This window comes from Bos javanicus, chromosome 26 (genome assembly GCF_032452875.1).
Source record: "Bos javanicus breed banteng chromosome 26, ARS-OSU_banteng_1.0, whole genome shotgun sequence".
NCBI lineage: Eukaryota > Metazoa > Chordata > Mammalia > Artiodactyla > Bovidae > Bos > Bos javanicus.
Window position 1 is genome coordinate 25,265,593 of NC_083893.1, and position 24,505 is coordinate 25,290,097.

Consider the following 24,505-nt stretch of genomic DNA (forward strand, 5'->3'; position numbering starts at 1 on the left):
TTTGATTTTATGTCTTATGTAGTGGCAATTATTTTACTTTTGTGCTACCTTTCACACTGAACAGAGGTTCACTGAGAGCAGGAGTGTGTATCGTACCACATTCTCTCTCACTTCCAAGCGTTGTGCTTGGCATGTGATGGGAACCATGTGAAAGGAGGGAAGCAAGAAAGCAGACAGGAGGCAGAAGCCAAGGCAGACAGGTTGACATGAGATTCTTAGCTCCCTGGATGGCAGTTCTTGATATAACTCCTCGTAGATCTCTTCCTTTATACATTCTCTCAACTAGATTGCTGATACTTCCTGTAGGAGAAAAATATCTCGTTAAGCCTTCCCTCCTGAAAGTGAGGTTCAGAGAAAGGAAGTGACTTACTTCATGTCACTTGGTTGGAGCAAGACACTGGACCAAAGCTGAAAGCAGCACACTTTCAGATGGAAGGCAGACAATCCTGTAAGGTCTTAGGAGTCCAGTCTTTAGGGGTTTGTGACTAAACCCTTTGCTTTTGAATAGAAGTGGGAAACTGAAGACATGGAGGTAATCAAATGCTGGGGCTTTCACCCAGAAGAAATCTGTGGGTCTGAAAGGCCTTTCTCTGAGAGCATCTTGGCTTTTTTTCTTTTCCCTGAAGTGAAGCTACAAGCTGAGCACACTGCTCCTAACAATGAGAAAGTCAGGCTCTGTCTTGGAATTGACCAGGTTGCAAGGCTCCTGCATCTTGCACCTTCTCTGCGGGCCTGTGCTCACACTTAGAGGCTGACTGCACTGCTCCTGTCCTTGGTCACGAGTCTTCGTGGAAGGCAGATGTGTAGCATGAGTGCATGCTTAGTTACTCAGTCCCGTCCTACTCTTTGTGACCCCATGGACTGTAGCCCACTAGGCTCCTCTGTCCATGGAATTTTCCAGGCAAGAATACTGGAGTGGGTTGCCATGCCCTCCTCCAGGGGATCTTCCCTCCAGGGACTGAACCCTTGTCTCCTGCATTGCAGACGGATTCTTTACCACTGAGCCACCGGGGAAGCCAACAGATGTGTAGGGATCAAACAATAGTTCTCTGCTCACTTTTGACGTTCATCAGCTTGTGGTTGACACCTCATATGCATTATCCCTGAAATTTGAAAAGGGAAGGAGCAAGAAATACGGCTAAAACAGTGAACAGTGAATTTGAAAAGAAGTCCGAGAAGGAAAAGGGACACAGTTGTTGGTGTTTTCTTTTGAGGGAGTTTGACCTAACTTCATGGTTACTTACTTGAGGCAGAGAGGTCTGATCAAGAAGAAACAGATACAGCTTAAGGCAAAGGAGACTTATATAGTAGAAGTTCATGGAAATTATGGTGGAAAGCAACAGATATTTAAAACATGTAAAAATATATATACTTCCAAAAATTTTTTTATCTCATCATGCTGACTGCTCTTTCAGGATTGGATTTATTGATCCAGGAATTCTTTATAATAACCAGAGTTAGGAACAGTCATGACCAGCTGTGTGTGTGTACTAAGTTGCTTCATTCCTGTCCAACTCTTTGTGACCCAGTGGACTGTAAACCTTCCAGGCTTCTCTGTCCATGGGATTCTCCAGGCAAGAATACTAGAATGGGTTGTTATGCCCTCCTCCAGCGAATCTTACAGACCCAGGGATCAAACCCATGTCTCTTACATCTCCTGACTTAGGAGGCTGGTTCTTTACCACTAGGACCACCTGGGAAGCCCATGACCAGCAGAATTTGTTATGTTTACACCTTGAGTCCTTGAAGTTAGATCAATCTAGATGCTTTCTGCAGCCATGTGAAAGAATAATTTTGGAAACCAAATCTGAACACTGCACCTCAGTTATTCTCTGTAAAATCATGGACAGATTATGTAACCTCTTTAATCTTCATATTCATGTCCTCATCTGGAAAACGGGAACAAAGTTTATTTCACGGGGCTAGTGGAGGTGATGGAATTCCAGTTGAGCTATTCCAAATCCTGAAAGATGATGCTGTGAAAGTGCTGCACTCAATATGCCAGCAAATTTGGAAAACTCAACAGTGGCCACAGGACTGGAAAATGTCAGTGTTCATTCCAATCCCAAAGAAAGGCAATGCCAAAGAATGCTCAAACTACCGCATAATTGCACTCATCTCACACGCTAGTAAAGTAATGCTCAAAATTCTCCAAGCCAGGCTTCAGCAATATGTGAACCATGAACTTCCTGATGTTCAAGCTGGTTTTAGAAAAGGCAGAGGAACCAGAGATCAAATTGCCAACATCCGCTGGATCATCAAAAAAGCAAGAGAGTTCCAGAAAAACATCTATTTCTGCTTTATTGACTATGCCAAAGCCTTTGACTGTGTGGATCACAATAAACTGTGGAAAATTCTGAAAGAGATGGGAATACCAGACCACCTGATCTGCCTCTTGAGAAATTTGTATGCAGGTCAGGAAGCAACAGTTAGAACTGGACATGGAACAACAGACTGGTTCCAAATAGGAAAAGGAGTTCGTCAAGGCTGTATATTGTCACCCTGTTTATTTAACTTCTATGCAGAGTACATCATGAGAAATGCTGGACTGGAAGAAACACAAACTGGAATCAAGATTGCCGGGAGAAATATCAATAACCTCAGATGTGCAGATGATACCACCCTTATGGCAGAAAGTGAAGAGGAACTCAAAAGCCTCTTGATGAAAGTGAAAGTGGAGAATGAAAAAGTTGGCTTAAAGCTCAACATTCAGAAAACGAAGATCACGGCATCCGGTCCCACCACTTCATGGGAAATAGATGGGGAAACAGTGTCAGACTTTATTTTTCCGGGGTCCAAAATCACTGCAGATGGTGACTGCAGCCATGAAATTAAAAGACGCTTACTCCTTGGAAGGAAAGTTATGACCAACCTAGATAGCATATTCAAAAGCAGAGACATTAATTTGCCAACAAAGGTTCGTCTAGTCAAGGCTATGGTTTTTCCTGTGGTCATGTATGGATGTGAGAGTTGGACTGTGAATAAAGCTGAGCACCGAAGAATTGATGCTTTTGAACTGTGGTGTTGGAGAAGACTCTTGAGAGTCCCTTGGACTGCAAGGAGATCCAACCAGTCCATTCTGAAGGAGATCAGCCCTGGGATTTCTTTGGAAGGAATGATGCTGAAGCTGAAACTCCAGTACTTTGGCCACCACATGCGAAGAGTTGACTCGTTGGAAAAGACTCTGATGCTGGGAGGGATTGTGGGCAGGAGGAGAAGGGGACGACAGAGGATGAGATGGCTGGATGGCATCACTGACTCGATGGACGTGAGTCTGAGTGAACTCCGGGAGTTGGTGATGGACAGGGAGGCCTGGCGTGCTGCGATTCATGGGGTCGCAAAGAGGTGGACTGAGCGACTGATCTGATCTGATCTGAATGTGAGCATTAATTGAAATAATCTTGAAGTGCTTATTATAAGTGACTGTTCATTGATTGTTCATTTTCTTTCCTGTCAACATTTTGGGAAAATGTGGCTCTAATGCTTGGGGAGTTCATATTTTCTGAATTGCTCTTTACTAACTCGGGTGCTTCCCCCACCCTAAGTCTCTCTTGGAGTATTTCAATTTTGTACATGGACCCACACCACTAATTCCTTCTGTAAACTTTAATATGAGAAGAAAAAAAAAGGATTTAGGAGGGTTTTGTTGGGTTGTCTAGAGTCATTGGATACCATTCTCTTGGGAGGTTTTAACATTCTTGTTTTATTCCCATTTAGCACATACAATCCCAGCAACCTCGTTACAATGTGCTGGACACAGCGAGGCAATAGGGACTCCTGGCAGGGGTAGAGAAGACAGATATACCATGTCCTTGCTCTCATGGAGTGGACACAAGAGTGGGGACAATAGGAAGTAGATGCATAGCAGTGATAACTGAATACAGTGAGTGCCACAGGGGTGTGTGGTCAGTGGGTAGAGGGGAGGAGTAGTGAGGGGGCCAACTAAAGAATGTTGCTCACCATCAGCTTCTATGAGAAGTAGTTGCTAGTGACTGCATCAGTGACCTTTAACACACCCTGAAAGAAGATCAGGGTGGAGGTCAGGAATGAGGTACTCTGTGTTCTGGAAAAAACTGGCAGGATAGGCCTTCAGATAGTTATTAATACTTTCAGGAGAAAATTTTATGAATGCAATTTCATGCATCTCATACCTAGAATACCTCTAAGATCAGTCACAGAGACATCTGCTCCTCGTAACTAGCAGTAACCTTCTACCATGATGTGTGCTTGGTTGCATGTATCCTCTTCACTAAACTCATATATATTGGCCTCCCCTCTTATCTCTTTGGAGCACTTCCTCAGAGCTATCTGAGAGGCTGTCTCCCAGGCTGTAGTCCTCAGTAAGCCCCAAATAAAACTGAACTCACAGCTGTCATGGTGTGTGTGTGTTTTCAGTCAACAAGGGGCACTTTTATTAGAATGGTCAGAGATGACCTCACCTGTAAGAGGGGCTGGGACTAGGATGAGACAGAAGAGGCAGGTGAGGTGCCCAGGGAGCATTATTTAAGGAGGAATTCACTTTTAGGGTCCTGCATGGGCCTCCTTACATTTTGTGCCCTAGACACCCTGCTTGCCTATCTCCTGCTGGTCCCAGCCCTGCGTAGGGGTTGACATTTGAGCTAAGACCTAAAAGCTAACGAGCAGGCAAGCTTTCAAAAAGCTGCATGCTCATCAGCTAAGCATGTGAGTGAAGATTGCTTTTGCTGTGGCTTATTTCAGTGTGGTGCAAAGATAGCCGCGTAAATCCTATAATTGCCAAAATTGACCCATCAATGTTAAAGACCCTTTTTAAGTGGATCATTTTCTTCCTTTTACACAGCCATCAAATGCAGCACTAATGAGGGGTGGTATTCATCTTGTTTTACAACCCAAGCTTCTCTGAATTCATTAGCTCGCAGGGATCTGGCCCTATGTGGTTCTTAGAAACACCACCCCGCTGCCCCCACCCCATCCTAGTCTCCTCTTTTCATATATGGTTGCTTTTAATTGCTGAGGAGCCTTGTGGTTCAGCTTAGGTGGTTCCATTCATTTTCCCTTTACTCTAACTTCAGAATGCTCCAGGGGCTTGTTCTCTGACTGAAGGAAAATGTCTTGGCTGCTTTCTTGGAGAAATATCTCTTTATAAATAACATGTGCAGCTAGAGATCATTAATTAAAAGCATACCAGTGATATTAACACATCATTGAGAAATGCCACATTGCAGTATTCTAAAACTACGAGGAAAAAGTTCTAACTCCTGAGCTCTGTCTGATGTCTTACTCTGTCTGATGTGGACTCTGTAGGAGTTCATCCCCCAGTAGACTCTCCTGCTGTTGTAGAGCTGTTTTCTCATGGGACTGCCCACCTCCCATGCTTCATGCAGTTTGCCAGGGATGCTCACTTGCATCTTTCACTTCATATAGAGGTCCCTTTAACCTGGCTAGTCCATGGCCATGGCTTCCAGGACAGATTTTGCCCAAACAGTCCAGCGATCTTTCTCCTGCCTCTGATTTCCTGATGGATCTCTCAGGCCCTTCTAGGCAGTGCTACCCGCGGTCTGTCCTCAAACCCGAAGCAGAACATACCATGTGTCATGTTTGAATGTGTTAGATTGAATGTCTGAACTCAGAACTGAGTTGGGATATCAGAAAGCATGATCACCGCACATATTGCGTAGTGCTGACTGCCACAGTGCTTTTGCTTGGCCTCATTATTAGCTGCATATCCTTTCCCATTGTTGGATTTTTGTGTCCTCATCTGCAGAATGGGCATAATGATAAAGGCATCAACTACATAGAGCTGTTTTCTGAAGTAAATAGGGAGTTCTTGTTAATACTGCCTGGCACATCAAAAGAGCTCTAGTAATGCTATAGATTCTTGTCATTGTTATCGTTGTTGTTAATGTTCCTATTATTATTACGGTTGATGCATAGTAGATGCATGTTCTAAGTCTCAATAACTCTCAAAGGATGGCATAAATTTTACCCTATTTTTATCTTTCAGATAAAATATGTATAAACAAAAGCACTCAAATCAATTACTATTTATTTTTTTCCATATTAATCCTATCATCTGCAACTCTCCTTCTTGGCCAATCTAAATCCTTGAGAAAGAGAAGCACTGAGCCACCTTTAGTAAGTGGCAGTGAATGGGAGCCATTCATTCATTCACTCATTCGTGCATTTATTGAACACATATTTGTTAAACCCCACTATGTGCCAGGCTCTGTGCTATCTCCTTGATGAAACGGATGGATCATTATTATATTTAATAAATATTTTTGTTCTTCTTTAAGACTATATTAATTCAAAGAAAAGTAATACCTATAATTGCTGTCATCTCCTGGGACCTCAGCATGAGGGAAAGTTTTGAGAGAGACTTTGATGAGTTAGTGGGGAAGGTGTGAGGATTCAGGCTACCTTTGTCCTGGGGATAGCAAAGGGCATAGGACAGCTGGCTGAGAGGGCAGACCTCAAAGTGACCAGAGGAGCAGAGGAGGAAACAAGTTCACTGTGGGGAGGGTTAAGCTGGCCATAGTGGAGATGGTGTCTGCCATGTTGACAGTGGCCCTGCAGGGCTGTGCCCAGCTTGATTTGGATGAGGCATGCCTGTCCCACACCCATCTTCTCTAGCCACTGCTCCTCTTACCTCCCCTGGATGTCTGACTTGGAAGGAATCTTGCAAGGAGCCCACCTCTAAGGCATCCTTTTAACTGTATTGCTGGCCTGTCTTCTGAGCAGCTTATATAGTGACAGGCCAAAGAATTTAAGGCTGCTAACCCTCAAGGAGCCTAGAGACCAACACAAAGCACAGGAGTGAGCAGAGATCAAGGTCAGCAAAAACAGCCCTGCATGCTCAAGGGATCCTCTGTGTTCTTAGGGACAGGAGTAGTCAGAAGAAGTGAGCCAATGTTGGCCAGAGGAGTAAGAGGATAAAGCAATAGTTGCATCTATTGAGAGATGACTATGTGCCATGTGCTGTTCAAAAATTACATGTAGATTAAGTTCTCACAACAGTCTGAGGAGATGACTACTCTCATGATCCACATTCTGCAGATAAAGAGATAAAGGCACAGAGATGGCTTCACAGAGAACCGAGCTCCAGTGTGGATTAGGCCTTGCTGGATGGCTAGGATTTAATTATGCAAAGAGATTGGTGAGAGCTTTCCAGGAAGGGAGCGGGAAAGACATGCAGTCTGTGTATGTTATTCCCTTAACTAAACTGGTGATGCCAGCTGATGTTCAGAGTCAGGATTCTTGGAAGGTGCAGTGTCTTCAGTAGAGTTCGGTTACTTCAGAAATGTGGGGCCCTGCTCTCACTCCACTGTATGTGCTGGCTGCGGGCCTCTGGCAATGCAGGTAGACCCTCAAGTGCAAATCGCCAGGAAGATGAATGAGAATTGGCAGCTGTATTTAATTATGCAGCCTTCTGCAATGTGCCTACAACAGACATTTTTCTTACGGAGAGTAATTATTCTTACCGTGCCCATCTGAGTGAGATTATACTTTGGTAATTGGTTTTGAATCCTTGATCCATTTTTATTTGAGCCATCTTGCTGGAATCCTTTCTATCAGTGTTTGTGAGCTGAAGCCCAGATGCTCCTGCCCCTAAGACACAACTGAACTGGAATCTTGCTTCTGCTCTCCCTGGAAACCTAGGGGAGGGAGTGTAGGGAGTGCCCAGGGATGCGCAGACTCTGGATTGTGGGATATGCTTGCTTGGCACTCTCCCACCCTGCTGAGAGGTCTTTATTTTATTCTTTTGCCTCGTATTTCTGATTAGAGTCTTAACTGATTGGAACACAGTTGTACTTTAGGCAAGGAGGTGACTTCTGCTCTGTCCCACACTAACTGCTCTGCTCACTGACCATTTGATTCAAATTAAAATCATTCACATGTAGCCAGACACTGGTCTACGTGGCTGAATAAAGCAAAGTTTATACACTGGTCAGCCACATCCTTCTCCAAGTCTCTGTACCCAAATGTGTCATATAAATATAACTCCTGCATGAAACTCGTAAGATGCCATGAGCAATGCATGTGATGGTAATTGGTAAAGTGCTCTTAAATTATGTGTTAACTTATAAATGGCAGAGATTGTTGCCAACCTGGCCTGAACTCCAGCAATGACTCCTGTGTGACCTTGGGCAAGTTGGTTTTCCTTCCTGGATTTTGGCTTCATTGTCTGGAAAATGAGGGGACTGTGTCTGATGATACTCCTGCTTAAATATTTTTGAGAATATATCTGTGTGTTAGGGTTTTTGTCTGGACAAGAAAATAGATGATTGCTTTTCAAATTGAGTGTCCATCAGTATCATCTGGCCATGACAGACCATAATCTCGCTAAGATTTCTACCTTCTCACTCCCATCCTCCAGGGACTCTGGTCCAGTAAGTGTGAAATTGGACCTCAAAATCCTCATACTTTTGCAAAAATCCTAAGGGGTTAGTCCACAAGTCATCATTTGGGAACCCCAGAATAGAAAAATAATACAGGAGTGAAGGAAACAGCTAATTGCATGGACACCTCCTTTTGGGGTGTCTGGGTTTCTGATGAGTGTCCTTTCTTTAGCTCCATTTCTTTGTGTGCATCTCATGTGCTTGCCCAAATGTGCAGGCGCACGCCCACTCCCATGCACTATTACAAACAATATGGGTTGAAAAGTTTGTTTTCTGAAAAGCACAATATGCTGGAATCTTGGCAGAACGAAAATTGTGTTATGTGTTGAAAGCATCATCATTTGCCTTGCGTGAGAGCTTATGGCTCGAATGGCTTGAAGGACTGATATTCTGTTTGCAGAACGTGATTTATAATCACATGCACACACAGGCACGCAGACACATACACTTGAGTATGCTCCCACACAACAAATGTGGTAAGGAAAAAGCAAAGAAAAATCCAAGGAATCTGTGCCCTCTGCAGCAGGGAGCAGGGGATGCCAATGTGTCAGTCATTTTCACAAGAAGGGCTGTTGCTTCCTGTTTTCAAAACTAAAAGAAAATAGGAAAACATAGCAAGGGCTTCTTCTGAGGCAGAAATGCAGTAAGGGGGGTGGAATGCTGGATGTCTTTTTCTCCTAGACCACTTACCCTCTGTGGAATAAGACCCCTGGCTTTCCGTTCTTCCTTAGTTGCTGGGAATCCATTAATTCCTAAATTAACTTGACAACCTCCACTTACTCCAAGGTGCCCCCCACTGAACAGTATAGGTTCTGAGCAGTGAGATCCAGTTCTGAGCACAGAGTAGAGACGGTTAAGAGCCCCGTTTGACTTTCACCTGACTGTCTTTAGAAGAAGTACTGTTCTGCCTATTCAGAAAGAAAGTGTGCCTGAGAAGTAATTTCCTCCCTTTTTTTCTTTAGAGCAGAAACAATTGCTTTTTGCAGGTAGGGCCCCAGCATTCTCTTTTGGATGCAGTAGTCATACATTCACCGTTTGCAGATGCACAGTCTCTCATTTTTATTATAATTGTGGCATATCTTTAATTTGCATGGCATAATGCACTTAATCCATAATTCTAAAATATGTGACTAGCCCTTGGCCTCATCCTGCTCTCCCACCACAGAGGCAGCTTGGTGTATTTATTAATATAAATTTGTACAAGCTAACAGATTGCCATAAAGGAAAACAGAATTTCTCAACCAGTTCGGCTAATAGCTGTGTTCCGGCAAAGGGCCCCGTGGTACGTGTTGAACAATAACCACCTCTCTCCAGCACTGCTTGCAGCTTCTAATTGAATTTCTATCCCGTGAATATCATGTTGCACCTATTCATCTGCTCCACTAAGTCTTCCGATATTAAACAAGTTCTTCCAGGTTATTACTGTAATACAACTACTGTTAGACAGTTGACTTGCATTAAAAATTCACTGCCATGGTGAGGTGAACACAGCAATGGGAGCTTATCCTGAACAAGGCCACGCAAAGAAATCACATTAATAGGGGTGAGGATGCCATGGGCTTATCTCATTTGCTTCCTCCAAACCTTCCTTCTTTGTTTGAGTGAGAGCGTTTGGCCATGCTGACAAATTCTGATAAATGACAGAATACCAGACATTTCCGTATAGTTCCTGGTTTGGCTGTAGGTATCTGCCATTCTGATCTGCCACTGAGGGGCACAAACATCCTGCTGAGTTTCTCTTTTACTTCCATTTATCCTTTGCTATCTTGTCTCCAGCACACACAGGTCTTTTCTGGTGACTCAGACGGTAGGGAATGTGCCTGCAATGCAGGAGACAAGGGTTGGGAGACTGATCCTCTGGGCTGGGAAGATCCTCTGGAGGAGGAAATGGCAACACAATCCAGTATTCTTACCTGGAGAATCACATGGACAGAGGAACCTGGTGGGCTACAGTCCATGGGGTCACAAAGAGTCAGACATTAGTGAGTGACTAACACTCCAGCACATGTTGCCATTCTGGTTGATGCTGGGAATATCTGCTGCTGAGGGCTATTTTAAAGGTCTTACTGTTCCCTGGACTGTGTATCTTGGTCCCTTTCCAATGTTTATTACCTATACTTTTTGACTACTGTAGGCTGGCTAATTCACCAAAGTTTGGGGGCATCAAAACTATGGAGGCCTTCTAAAACTCCCAAGAGGTAATTTTCTTAATAAATGAAAGCAGATCTGATGTGTAATTCAGACAGGTGAAATTGGGAACGGCTACTGTCTATTCCAACTCTGTGAAAGTGTCATAATGGAGGACAACTACTGCCTGCTGACCCTTTAGGTTGTAACAACCTCAAGTCTGCTTTGCCATGTTCCTTCCCATGTTCCTGGTTACAACTCTCCTTCTCATCATTGTCCCTTAATATCTACCCTCTGTGATGACTTCTCCATTCATAATGGAAGTCACTGTCAGTGCTTTGACCTCATAGTCTTAGCTCTCTCTTTCAGCCACCTGCTAGCATTACCAAATCTTGGTTCTCATCATCATTTGGAGCTGCCTTTTTTATAATAATGTGAACCCTGAAATTTGCCTCTCTGATCACATTCTCTTTCTTCTACAATTTTCTCATACTTTTATGTCTGCTGAATTTGTGTTTTTATTTGAATACATGATGTCTTTTATTTTTTCAACTCCTCCTTACCTTCAAGTTCTCAAGGCACATGGCTTATCATGCTTAAGACACTGTCTTCTTCAAAGGCAAGAATCATGTTTTCTACATACACAGTACTTTGCTTAAAATAAATGATCAATGAATGTTTGTCAATATGTAGATTTTTTTCCCCAGGAAGTCAAGAACATTTGACCAATCAACAAAATTATACCCTATCTTGTATTTTGGGATGTACATTGGGTCAAGATGCCATCTTGGCATGTAAACCATTATTTGCACTTTTTTTTTTTCACAACAGTGGTCTACATGAACAGTCAATCTTAAGTCCTGGCTCTGCCACTGAATAGCTGTGTGACCTTGGGCAAGTTACTCCTCTCAGCTTAAACCTTCCCATCTTCAAAATGAGGCATATTTGGAACCTGGCTCTCAGAGACACATTTGTAACAATTCAAAATAATTGCTTTTGAAGTTGGATTTTTTTTTTGTTTGTTTGTTTTTTAGGATAAAATTAGGACAGAAACAGGTATGCCTCTTTGGATACATTTGTGTAATTTAAAAGAATGTCATCAAGCTTTTGGGTTCTCTGTAGCACATGATTATCCATAAAGGAGATGCAGTGTCCTTCCTGAAATCATTATGTTTAAAATCTTTTTAAGTGTGTAGAGGGATGGGATGGGGAGAGAGGTGGGAGTGGGGTTCAGGATGGGAAACACATATACACCCATCGTGGATTCATGTACAATGTATGGCAAAACCAATACAATATTGTAACTAGCCTCCAATTAAAATAAATAAATCTATATAAAAATAAATAAAATCTTTTAAAGTATGTAAATAATACAGAAGCTTTGGTCTTATGTATCTTAAGTACAAATATCTGCACATTTTTTGCACATTGGATTAAAGTTATTTCCATCAGCAACAAACATCAGTCTGTTTTTAACCTATAGTAAAGATTTTCAGACCAAATGTTTATGTTTTTGAAGTATATTTCATCACTGGCTACAGTTTTAAATGGAACTTGACTACATTTTCATAGCCATAAATGGAACTATAAGTGCTGTTCCAATTCTGAGGCCTGAAACTTCTTTTTAAATATTTCTTTAAGAATATAGTGAAATATTAATAGCAATGGTTGTTTGACTTATGTCCTGTAATAAAGTATTAATTCTTTTAGAATGTACTATCTTCCAAAAATGTCTACTTTTAAAATTTATTTTTTGTTGCTAGGATTTTTTTAAAAAGATACATTAATTGCATTTTCTAGCTCATTGCATTAACACTTATTGTGAGATAAATTTTATTTTTTAAACTAGTGTATGTGTTATGCTCAAGATTGTAGGATGAAGATGGTACCTTTTTAAGAAATTTATTAATTGGTAAATGTTTAATTTAGTTTAAGACTAATTTCTTTTCTTAAAAGTTAATTATTTTCTCCTAAAAGTAGTCCTATCATGGTGTTTATATACTATTTATAGAAGGGGAACTGATTGTCGTTCCTAGACTGTTTTAACCAAAGCAAAGGAAAAGTAATTTAACATCTGTGGATGGCTACTTCAGCAAATCATGTTTGAGGTCTTCATTTTTGTGTATAAAAGAATATATGCTGCTGTCATTCCTGTTTTCATTTTTTCCTAGCAACCTGTCACATACCTAGCTTTCTCCCCAAGCGCATTTTCTATACTGTCTTCATCATGGTTGCAAATTCCCTGTGTGGCACTAACCCTCATTCAAACCACATAATCACGGTGGTACCCCAGAGAGAAAACTTAATTATCACCACTTTATTTGCATCATGTAAATATGTGTCATTTGTCCTATTTTGCATGAGAAATATATTTGTGTTGTAATTAAAAAAAATGACACATGATGATAGGGTCCACCTTGTAAATTAATTGTGTTATTTACATTAATAAATATTTGTAAAGTGGTTAGCATAGCTCTTGGAACTTAGTAAATTCTTTAAAAAGTGTTAATTGTTATTACTAGAAGTCACTGACCTGCTCAGTTTTCAAATCAGGGTTTGCCTAGATGCACCTCTGAAATCTCAGATTCAGCTCTCAAGTGTTGAAGATGTTTGAGGCTATAAATTGTGGCTGAGACCCAGCTGCTCTAATGAAATTCCTAGTTAGTTATTGCTACTGGCCTGCCCACGTCCATGAAAAAATAGATGGTCTCATGAGCTCAATGACGCATATTAGAAATGTTTCCAAATTGTAAAACCTACATGCCTGTCTGAGTGAATAAGTGCCAGGCTGAGGGTCAATGCAGAACTTTACAGTGGACATAATTATTAGTGTTTTTGAATTTCTAGACACTATAACAGTGATGGGAACACTTTAGAATGGCTAGACTCACGTGGCAAAAGGAAAGTGGCTGTTTCTCACACAACACTGCCAAACATACGCCATAGAGTCCTCAAGTTTATTGGGGAGCTTTTGAACCATGTCTTTTCTGTCTCATTAGTATTACTCCATGCATCAAGGTCGAATGCCAATAAGTAGCCGATTGTATTTCTCACCTTAATGTTGTTGTTAGACCTGACATTTCTTAAGAAAAACAGCAAAGCTGCTGACGAAGGAAGATGTGGCTTCAATTGTTTTAAGTCACAAAGAGCAGGCAACATTCCTGAAAGGGAGTGTGTTCTAAGGATTGTAATCATCTCCTATTGTAACCAGTTTGTCCTGGATAACATTATCATCAGATGTTAGTTACTTGCTTTGATTTTCCTGGTCACGGGGGAGTGGTGCTTATTTTCTTAAGGTTATTCTTTGTCTTTGGGTTTCTGCATTTTCTTGTACCTATTAACAAAGCAAGTCAGGTTCTAAAATATTTTTTTAGTTATGTGCCCTTCAAAGTAATCTGTCAAATGATAGAAATTGCATGTCAATTAAAAACCTGTTTCTATGAGCATGATACCAGAAACTCCAAAAGGCCTTCTGGTCCTTTTAGAAAATAATAATACTTTCAGTTTGCTGTAGAAGAAAGAGCCTGAGTTGGAGGTTAGGAGGCTTGGGTAGAGCTTTCCATGGCTCTGACCCTTGCAGATTGTGGAATGAAAAGGATGCCTCCTCTGAATGCCACACAACTCTGCATGGCGGTTGAGTGCTGGCATATAAAATGCACACCACACCCCCGTCCGGGTCTAGCTGTACAGTATCTACAATTTCTCAGTAACTCTAAGGCCTGCTTCACCACCACCACCCACCCCCACCATCCAGCATGCCCTGTAGTTTCCCACATTATTGTTGACCCTGAATGTCTCTCATTCCTTTGTCTTTTTCACTTTCTCCATATTTCAATGCCTAGGCGCACTTCTTTCCAACCCATAGTGATATGTGTGACCTTGGACAATCTTATTGATCCCTCATGTCCTCATCTATAAAATGGAAACAATTTTATCATACCTTTTATGAGGATTAAGTCAGTAGTCAGTACACAAGTATTTGACTCATTATAGATATTCAATATAAATAATTTCCTGTCACTGTTAATTTAGCTTATTGTCATTTATTCCCTCAAGTCTTGTGTGTAGGGACCTGAACTGGGCACAGGGGATAAATTATGATCTGAACACATCTTCAAGAGGCCCAGAACCAAAGAAAGAAAGATGTTCACAAGTAATTTCAAGGCAAGACCTTATAAAGAAATGCTATATAAGGGGCAGAAAACAGGCTAAGAGAGGAGAGGAAGGCTAATTATACAGGGAGAGGGCAAGAAAATCTCCTGGGAAGGAATCAGATACCACACAGGATGTGCTTGCTCTATTGTTATCTACAGTCTCCAGTTTCAAAAGGTAATTTTGTCATTATCATTGACTTTGAAAGTCTTCTGTAGTCTCTGTGTTATAAAGTTAGTTTTCTTAAAAAGAGGTCTCTTTGGTAATAACATTTATATTTTGACAATTTTTTCCTTGTTTATAACTTGCCATTTTTTCAGAAAGGACTTCAGATGACCTGATAGTATCTTGACTGTCATCAAGATAGTCATGTTGAATCTAGCTTTTAAAGAAATATACACAGTTTTTTCAGTTACGTATGTCCATGAAATTCTTTTGTCTTTTTATTGAGCACTAGCTTAGGGACAAGGGTATATAGCCCTGGAGATTTCCATGGAGAACTGTATTTCTTTACTTACTTTACAAGTATGTTGTGCCTACACTCTGTTGCTGCAACTGGGCTGGGCTTTTGGGGTGATGTTAGAGTATTCATGGTCTGCCCCTGGCAAGCCAATGTGCTGGTGAAGGAAGCATGTAAAAATCAGGTAAATTAATACGCAATATAATGAAAGCTGGTAGTAAATGCTGTGAAAGAAATGAAAAGGTACTTTGATAAGGAAACGGATGTGGTGTGGGTACGGCTGTGGAGAATTCCATTATATGAACATTTTGAGCAAAGGACTTGGTACTTGATGTTCAAGAAGATTTACTTAAAACCTATGAAGAATTTGAACAATTGCTTCTTGTGTTTCTCGTCTTTAACGATAAACGTCTGTGTGTGTGTGTCTCTGTGAGCGTACACATGTATGCATTATTTAGGAAAAGATGTTCACAATAGAAAGGGATGAGGATTCTCAATTAAAATGGTTAAACAACTTATTTTATATAATATCATGAAATATTATGAGACCATTTAAGTGATTTGACAAAGGGTTTTAAATAATGATAAAATACTTGTGTATGGGTTAGAATGTAAATGCATAAAATTTGCCTTCCTCATTCATATTTTAGTCTCTGTGGAATACACTCTATGAGTTACAACTATCAACAATTTTCATACAGAGAATTGGAGGGGTTTACACAACCTGTTGGAAGTGCTTAGGGCAGGGGGAATTGGTCAGAGATGCTACCATGAAACCCCGACTGCAGCACCATCAGTTCAGTTCAGCTGCGTACGACTTTTTGCGACCCTATGGACTGCAGCACGCCAGGCCTCCCTTTACGTCACCAACTCCCGGAGTTTACTCAAACTCATGTCCATTGAGTTGGTGATGCCACCCAACCATCTCATCCTCTGCTGTCCCCTTCTCCTCCCACCTTCAATCTTTCCCAGCATCAGGGTCTTTTCGAATGAGTCAGCTCTTCACATGAGGTGGCCAAAGTATTGGAGTTTCAGCTTCAGCATCAGTCCTTCCAATGAATATTCGTGACTGATTTCCTTTAGGATGTACTGGTTGGATCTCCTTGCTGTCCAAGGAACTCTCAAGAGTCTTCTCCAGCACCACAATGAAAGCATCAATTATTTGGTGCTCAGTTTTCTTTATTGTCTAACTCTCACATCCATACATGACTCTTGCGAAAACCATAGCTTTGACTAGGCAGACCTTTGTTGGCAAAGTAATTGTCTCTGCTTTTTAATATGCTGTCTAGGTTGGTCATAACTTTTCTTCCAAGGGGCAAGCGTCTTTTAATTTCATGGCTGCAGTCACCATCTGCCAGTGATTTTGGAGCCCCCCAAAATGAAGTCTGCCACTGTTTCCATTGTTTCTCCATCTATTTGCCATGAAGTGATGAGACCAGATGCCATGATCTTAGTTTTCTGAATGTTGAGTTATAAGCCAACTTTTTCACTCTCCTCTTTCACTTTCATCAAGACGCTCTTTAGTTCTTCTTCACTTTCTGCCATAAGGATGATGTCATCTGCATATCTGAGGTTATTGATATTTCTCCAGGCAATCTTGATTCCAGCTTGTGCTTTATTCAGCCCAGCGTTTCTCATGATGTACTCTGAGTATAAGTTAAATAAACAGGGTGACAATATACAGCCTTGACATACTCCTTTCCTGATTTGGAACCAGTCTGTTGTTCGATGTCCTGTTCTAACTGATGCTTCCTGACTTGCATACAGATTTCTCAAGAGGCAGGTCAGGTGGTCTGGTATTCCCATCTCTTTCAGAATTTTCCACAGTTTATTGTGATCCACACAGTCAAAGGCTTTGGCATAGTCAATAAAGCAGAAATAGATATTTTTCTGGAACTCTCTTGCTTTTTCCATGATCCAGTGGATGTTGGCAATTTGATCTCTGGTTCCTCTGCCTTTTCTAAATCCAGCTTGAACATCTGGAAGTTCTCAGTTCACATACCATTGAAACCATGCTTGGAGAATTTTGAGCATTACTTTACTAGTGTGTGAGATGAGTGCAATTGTGCGGTAGTTTGAGCGTTCTTTGGCATTGCCTTTCTTTGGCATTGGAATGAAAACTGACCTTTTCCAGTCCTGTGGCCACTGCTGAGTGTCCCAAACAACACTTTCACAGCATCATCTTTCAGGATTTGAAATAGCTCAACTGGAATTCCATCACCTCCACTAGCTTTGTTTGTAGTGATTTGTCCTAAGGCCCACTTGACTTTGCATTCCAGGATGTCTGGCTCTAGGTGAGTGACCACACCACCTTGATTATCTGGATCATGAAGATCTTTTTTATATAGTTCTGTGTATTCTTGCCACCTCTTCTTAATATCTTCTGCTTCTGTTAGGTTCATACCATTTCTGTCCTTTATTGTGCCCATCTTTGCATGAAATGTTCCCTTGGTATCTCTAATTTTCCTGAAGAGATCTCTAGTCTTTTGCATTCTATTGTTTTCCTCTACTTCTTTGCATTGATCACTGAGGAAGGCTTTCCTATCTCTCCTTGCTATTCTTTGGAACTCTGCATTCAAATGGGTATATCTTTCCTTTTCTCCTTTGCCTTTTACTTCTCTTCTTTCACAGCTATTTGTAAGGCCTCCTCAGGCAACCATTTTGCCTTTTTGCATTTCTTTTTCTTGGGGATGGTTTTGATCGCAGCCTCCTGTACAGTGTTATGAATCTCTGTCCATAGTTTCTGGCACTCTGTCTATCAGATCTGATCCCTCTCGGAGGGCACAAACAAAACCTTGTGTGCACCAGGACCCAGGAGGAAGGAGCAGTGACTCCACAAGAGACTGACCTTGACTTGCCTGTGAGTGTCCAGGAGTCTCTGGCGAAGTCGTGGGTTGGCGGCGGCTTGCTTCAGGGTTGGGAGCACTGACTGTAGCACTGTGTGCATGGGACATTTTGAAGGCAGTCACTATTATCTTCATTGCCTCCACCAAAATTTGGGCCCAGGTAAATAACAGGGAGGAAATACAGCCCACCTATCAACAGAAAATTGGATTATAGTTTTACTGAGCATGGCCCCACCCATCAGAACAAAACCCAATTGACCCAATTTCAGTCAGTCTCTCCCATCAGGAAGCTTCTATAAACCTCCCATCCTTCTCCCTCAGAGGGCAGAGGAACTGAAAACCACAATCACAGAAAACTAACCAATATGATTACATGGACCACAGCTTTGTCTAACTCAATGAACCTGTGAGCCATGCCTTGTAGGGCTACCCAAGATGGACGGGTCATAGTGGAGAATTCTGACTAATGTGATCCACTGGAAAGGGAATGGGAAACCACTTCAGTATTCTTGCACCGAGAACCCCTTGAACTGTTTGAAAAGGCTATAAGATAGGACACTGAAAGATGAACTCCCCAGGTTGGTAGCTGCCCAATATGCTACCGGAGATCAGTGGAGAAATAAATCCAGAAAGAATGAAGAGATGGAGCCAAAGCAAAAACAACACCCAGATGTGCCTGTGACTGGTGATGGAAGTCTGATGCTATAAATATCAATATTGCATAGGAACCTGGAATGTTAGGTACATGAATCAAGGTAAATTGGAAGTGGTCAAACAGAAGATGGCAAGAGTGAACATCGACGTTTTAGGAATCAGCAAACTAAAATGGACTGGAATGGATAAATTTAACTCAGATAATTATTGTATCTGCTACTGTGGGCAAGAATCCCTTAGAAGAAATAGAGTAGCCATCGTAGTTAACAAAAGAGTCCAAAATGCAGTACTTGGATGCAGTCTCAAAACCGACAGAATATCTCTCTTTGTTTCCAAGGCAAACCATTCAATATCACAGTAATCCAAGTCTATGCCCTGACCAGTAATGCTGAAGAAGCTGAAGTTGAACGATTCTATGAAGACCTACAAGACCTTCTAGAACTAACACCCCCAAAAGATGTCCTTTTCATTATAGGGGACTGGAATGCAAAAGTAGGAAGTCAAGAAACACCTGGAGTAACAGGCAAATTTGACCTTGGAGTACAGAATGAAGCAGGGCAAAGGCTAATAGTTATGCCAAGAAAATGCACTGGTCATAACAAACACCCTCTTCCAACAACACAAGAGAAGACTGTACACATGGACATCACCAGATGGTCGACACTGAAATCAGATTGATTATATTCTCTGCAGCCAAAGATGGAGAAGCTCTATACAATCAGCAAAAATAAGACCTGGAGTTGACTGTGGCTCAGTTCATGAACTCCTTATTGCCAAATTCAGACTTAAATTGAAGAAAGTAGGGAAAACCACCAGACCACTGAGGTATGACCTAAATCAAATCCCTTACGATTATACAGTGGAAGTGAGAAATAGATTCAAAGGGATTCGATCTGATAGAGTGCCTGAAGAACTATGGATGGAGGTTCATGACACTGTACAGGAGGCTGGGATCAAGACCATCCCCAAGAAAAGGAAATGCAGCACCATAATGGATATTTTTAAGGGCTCACTCTGAAATGATGACAAATGTTTAGTGCTTGTATTTGCACTCATCTCACACGCTAGTAAAGTAATGCTCAAAATTCTCCAAGCCAGGCTTCAGCAATATGTGAACCGTTGCCGGGGACCAGCCCCAGCTGATCCAGGGTATTCGAAGGAGAGACGGCCTAGGCGACTATTTATATGCTAATTAGAGATATAGAGAACAATAGAATGAGGATAGCTCAGTAGGAAAATTCAGTGGAGAAAAGAAGCTGAGTAGCTTGGTTTACGCGGGAGACCAATAAAACTTCAAGACAAGAAGTTTGCACCACTTACGTAGGCCGCAGGCGCCCTCTCGAATAGCGGAAGGTGTCTCACCCTAGACTCCTTCTCGAGTGGGTCTTAGAAGCCCAGGCATGATTAGTAAGCGTGGTGGGTTCCGCGCTCCAGATGGAAACTCAGCTGGAAGTTAAAAGGAAGAATGACATGGGGAGACCAAGCGCTGGTAAACAAGGCCCCCAGCTTTATTTTTAACAGGGGCTTTTATACCCTAAGTTACACATAGAGGATAATAGGGGATGCAAAGTCAGCAGTCTTTGGTTCTTATCAAAAACCAAGGTTTCTTTCCTGCAAATGTATCGTATACAAATGGTTTAGGTGATTTACATCATCTTCTGGCCACAAGGCCTACTAACATTTTATGACTCTTGACAAGGACTTATCAACAAAGACTTACTTTCTCTAAGAGTAATTATTTCAAGGTTTGGCACCATCTTCCAAAGATAAAATTGCATTCCTATAGGGCGGATGTGTAATGGGTTTACAACAAAGAAAGAATTTATTACCTTAAGGGTCTAAAGTTACTAACACCAAGGCCACTACTTATTTTTTCTACATACCCACTATTAATTGATACATATTCAAGGATACAATTCAGGGGATGTGAAAACTTGGCAACAAGCATTGACTCATCAATGAAATCCTTTACTAGTTTATTCTGACAGTTTTTAACTCTCTGAGAGGCTCTAAGCTATTTGAATATCTTAGGCTTCCCATGCCTCTCGAGGCTGGGAGACTGTAAACAATCGTATGCATAGCTGCAGGAGTCCGGGTAAACTTGTCAGGCGAGTTAGAGAGCCATCAGAGGGGTTTGGATTTAAACACTCCTAATTGCCCAGGAACTTTATTAATTGGAGCTGTAAGTTAACTCTTTGACACAGAGAGAGAGAGATGGTGGTAGGGGACAGCCCCCAGTAAAGTCAGAGGTGAGAGCACAAAGCAATAAAGTAGGCAGACTCTGGTTTTTTGGGGGAAAATGCTCGAGAATATCCGGGGGGACTCCTGAGGCTCGATCCCGCCTTTGCGTATGCCGAGCCTCCTTCCTCATGACCTTTGTCACGAGTGGAATGCCTCACCGGCTCCCCGCATCTCCCCCTTTTTATTTCTTAAAACAGCCAGATGTAGCTCAGTCGCGAGCCTCTGAATGCTCTGCCGAAGAATCCTGACAATACAAGGAAGAATGATTATTAGAAATAAAATTAAAACAGCCAAGGTAGCGTAGCCGAGGAAGGTAGACAGAATATTTTTTCCTGAAATGTAGTTGGAGAAAGTATGGAAGAAATCATTTGCTGTTCCAGCGGCAGTAAAATCTAATCGGGAGTGTTCCAGGGTTGCTATTTGATTGTGAAGTTTCCCTAAGTCTAAGCTAATGTCAGAGCTGTTCCAAACACCTGAAATATGGTTTTTAATCTTTTCCCATTCAAAATCTGTCTCATTTACTTTCAGGGGTGTTACACATATCCACCGGTAGTCAGCATGACAGGACAATGCCATTTTCACCTTTAAAGCCTGCAATTCAGTCCCAATATGTATTACTGCTTCCTCTAGGGCGTCTACCCTCATCTCTAATTTTCTGTCTATAGCTTCCTGTGTTGCCAATGCTAAAGAAACATTTTTGGACATAGAATCAACATATTGAGCAGTATGCACTTGTTGAGTCAATGATATTGCTGCCACAGTAACAGAAGTAATTGCACTTATCAAAGCTGCTATTCCCAAGATAAGTAAGCCTACAAACCGTCGTGTTCGCATTAAATCCTGCAGTTGTTGTAATACAGCAAGAGCATAATTCAATAAGTGGTTACATCATAAGATAAGGTGGACGTTGTAACATTACAAAGGAGCAAACATTATATTGGGGATTTAAACAAGATGAGAGCATACATTTGTTCACAACACCACCACAAAGGAGCAAACATTATATTGAGGATTTAAACAAGATGAAACAAGGAGCAGCTGTAGGCATCGGCTCGGTGGAGCAGTGTCCGCAGCATCAGGAGGCAGAACGCGAACGGCAGGCTGTGGGCCGCGGCGTCTACGGCGGGCGGAGGGGCCGGGTTCGCGGACTCGGGCTAGCCGCCGCCGCTTGGGCTCCGGGCGTTTTCCTGTCGCCGGCGGGAGCGCGCTGGTCTGGACTGCATTCCGCGGGCGCGCTTTCCTCTCTGGCCCTCACTCGCCGCACAGACTTCCTTGCTCTAGGTCGCGGGGTGCAGCAAGGAGGGTGCGGGGCGCCGCTGGCGGCGCGGAGGAGAGAGCTGACTGGGGGAGGGGGAGCGAGCGAGTGCGCGCGCCGCGAACCTGGTCTTTGGGGAATGTGACATGACGAATTTTTCTGAGATCTAAATCGGAGAATCTGCATTCTGTAGAAATATATAAGCATACCCTCTCCTACAAGTTAGCAACACATCTGGCCTTTTACACTCTCCAGTAAGGAGGTCTTTTTACTTGACCAGGGGCCGAGTCGTAGCCTGTAATTCAGGCATCTAGTGTCTCATCATTGTAGTCTGCTCCTGTGTGTTTACCTTTAAGTGATTAATTACAATTTGGACATAACTTTACTATTTGTCCAGCTGTTTTCCTAGGGATATGTTAATTTAGGTCTAATGTTTAATTTAGGTCTCTGTATAAATTTAAATAATAAATGTATAACCTCCTTATCTCATTTTGGTATACAGACATACCTAAATGTAAAATGTATTTATATATGTATTTATATATGGCAACAAGTATAAACTTATTGACATATAATATATATAAATCAATATACTTGAATTAATCTTTATAATTAATATATTAATTAATATATATTACAGCAATACAACACGTACACAGCTAATACCAACCAACACAAACCAATGTACTGTAATAATACATGTCACACATATATAATTATACAGTATATAGAACATATATCATCACAGCACATCAATCCATACCAATCAATATCAGCCACACACACATCACATTACTGCAATATATATTTAATTATACAGTATATATATATGTGTGTATATAGTATGCATATTAATTTATATACAAATTAAGTATAGATCTATAAGTAGAATTAGGTATACCTTTATTATATTTTATTTATACCCATACCTAATTAGGCAAACTGTAATTAGGCAAATATATTTATATTATGTATTTATAACAATATATAAAGTATTGTTAAATGTACCACCTGTATAGCATCCCCACCTCACATACCACTTTCTCTAATCCCACCAACTCATTTTCAGTAGTATGTGTTGGCCAGGAGCTGGGCCAGTCTTTCCCAGCAATGCTAAGAGACGTCTGTTCCTGTGTCTAATAGCCCTGACATTTTATTCTCTGGAATTAAAAGATCTTTTAAAGGCCTTGGAGCTGTAATTTCCTGCACCCAAAAGGCTAGATCACTAGATCCAAATGTTTTGTGGCTCTTAACTTGAGAAGTCAAGTTTTTTCTTGTCTGATAATAAGGTAAAAGCAAAGGCTGTGTTACTCTTTGACCTTTATTAATTTGTACAGTTTTGTTAGGTGGTGAGATCAAAACTTTTAATTTTTCCAATATAATCAGAATCTACTACACCATGCACCACCGATTTTTTTTTTTTTTTTTGAAAAGAAAGCGAGCTATGCCCCAGGACAAATCTTACAAAGTCCAAAGGTAGGGGGCCAGCCACTCCCGTAGGAATTGGAGTAAGCGGCACATCAGGGGTTAATATTGTTGCTAAATCCCCTTGCGGTTTCGCTTTTCTCCTAGCCTGGGTGAGACCCCCCTGAGGGGGTTTTCTCTAAGAAGCATGCTCTGCATATTGTGCACGCAGTCTGTTTTAAAAGCTCCACTGTTCAAAAAACTTTTTATCTTCCTCAGGCTTAGGCAACGCTTTGAGAGGCTTTGGGGGCAAAGTGGGGAACTCCTGGGTCCTGGGAGGCACAAACGGAGGCGGTGGCGATCACCTTAAATCAGAAAGTGGTGGATAAGTTTTTTTTAAAGGTTTGTGCAGAGGGGGAGGGAGCTCTCCAGGGCGCTCGGCCGCAGCGTCCTGTAAGCCCTCTCCTTCCTCGGGAGGTAAAGCACTTTCTCCCTCCTTTTTTTTTTTTTTTCCAATAGCAGAAATTATGATCTATGCAGAAAGTGGAGACTCACCACCATCTACCACTATAGCCTCCCTCAAAGGCTATTTAACAGCCTCATGACAGGGGTCCAGGACATTTCTAATCATATTTCACAGAGCCAATAAACATTTGTCTATTCTTAGATGCAGAGAAACCCATTTTTTTTTAATTTTTTTTTTTTTGAGAATATTTTTATTTATTTTGTAACCTCTTTACCCTAGCTAAACTATAGAGGGGACTAGAAAAGAAGCCTCAAGGTGAGGATCAAATTTATCCTCGGGACTAGAGAAAACCCTTCTCCGGGAAACTCCTAGAGGAGGCCCTTTACCCCCACACGGAGGAGAAGGCATGGAGGGATGGGAGCGTCCCGTATTTCTCTTCTCCTGCTCCGGAGATCCTTTAACTGTTTGGTGACTAAATCTTACAAACTGTCTGATCGGGGATGTTTCCCTCAAGCTCTTAGG

The 24,505-nt window shown here is 41.6% G+C and overlaps 1 protein-coding gene across 2 annotated transcripts in view; it reads left to right on the forward strand.

Moving 5' to 3' along the window:
* Positions 1-24,505, forward strand: part of SORCS3 (sortilin related VPS10 domain containing receptor 3) — a 647,321-nt gene that overhangs the window by 219,300 nt on the left and 403,516 nt on the right. The window lies entirely within an intron of this gene.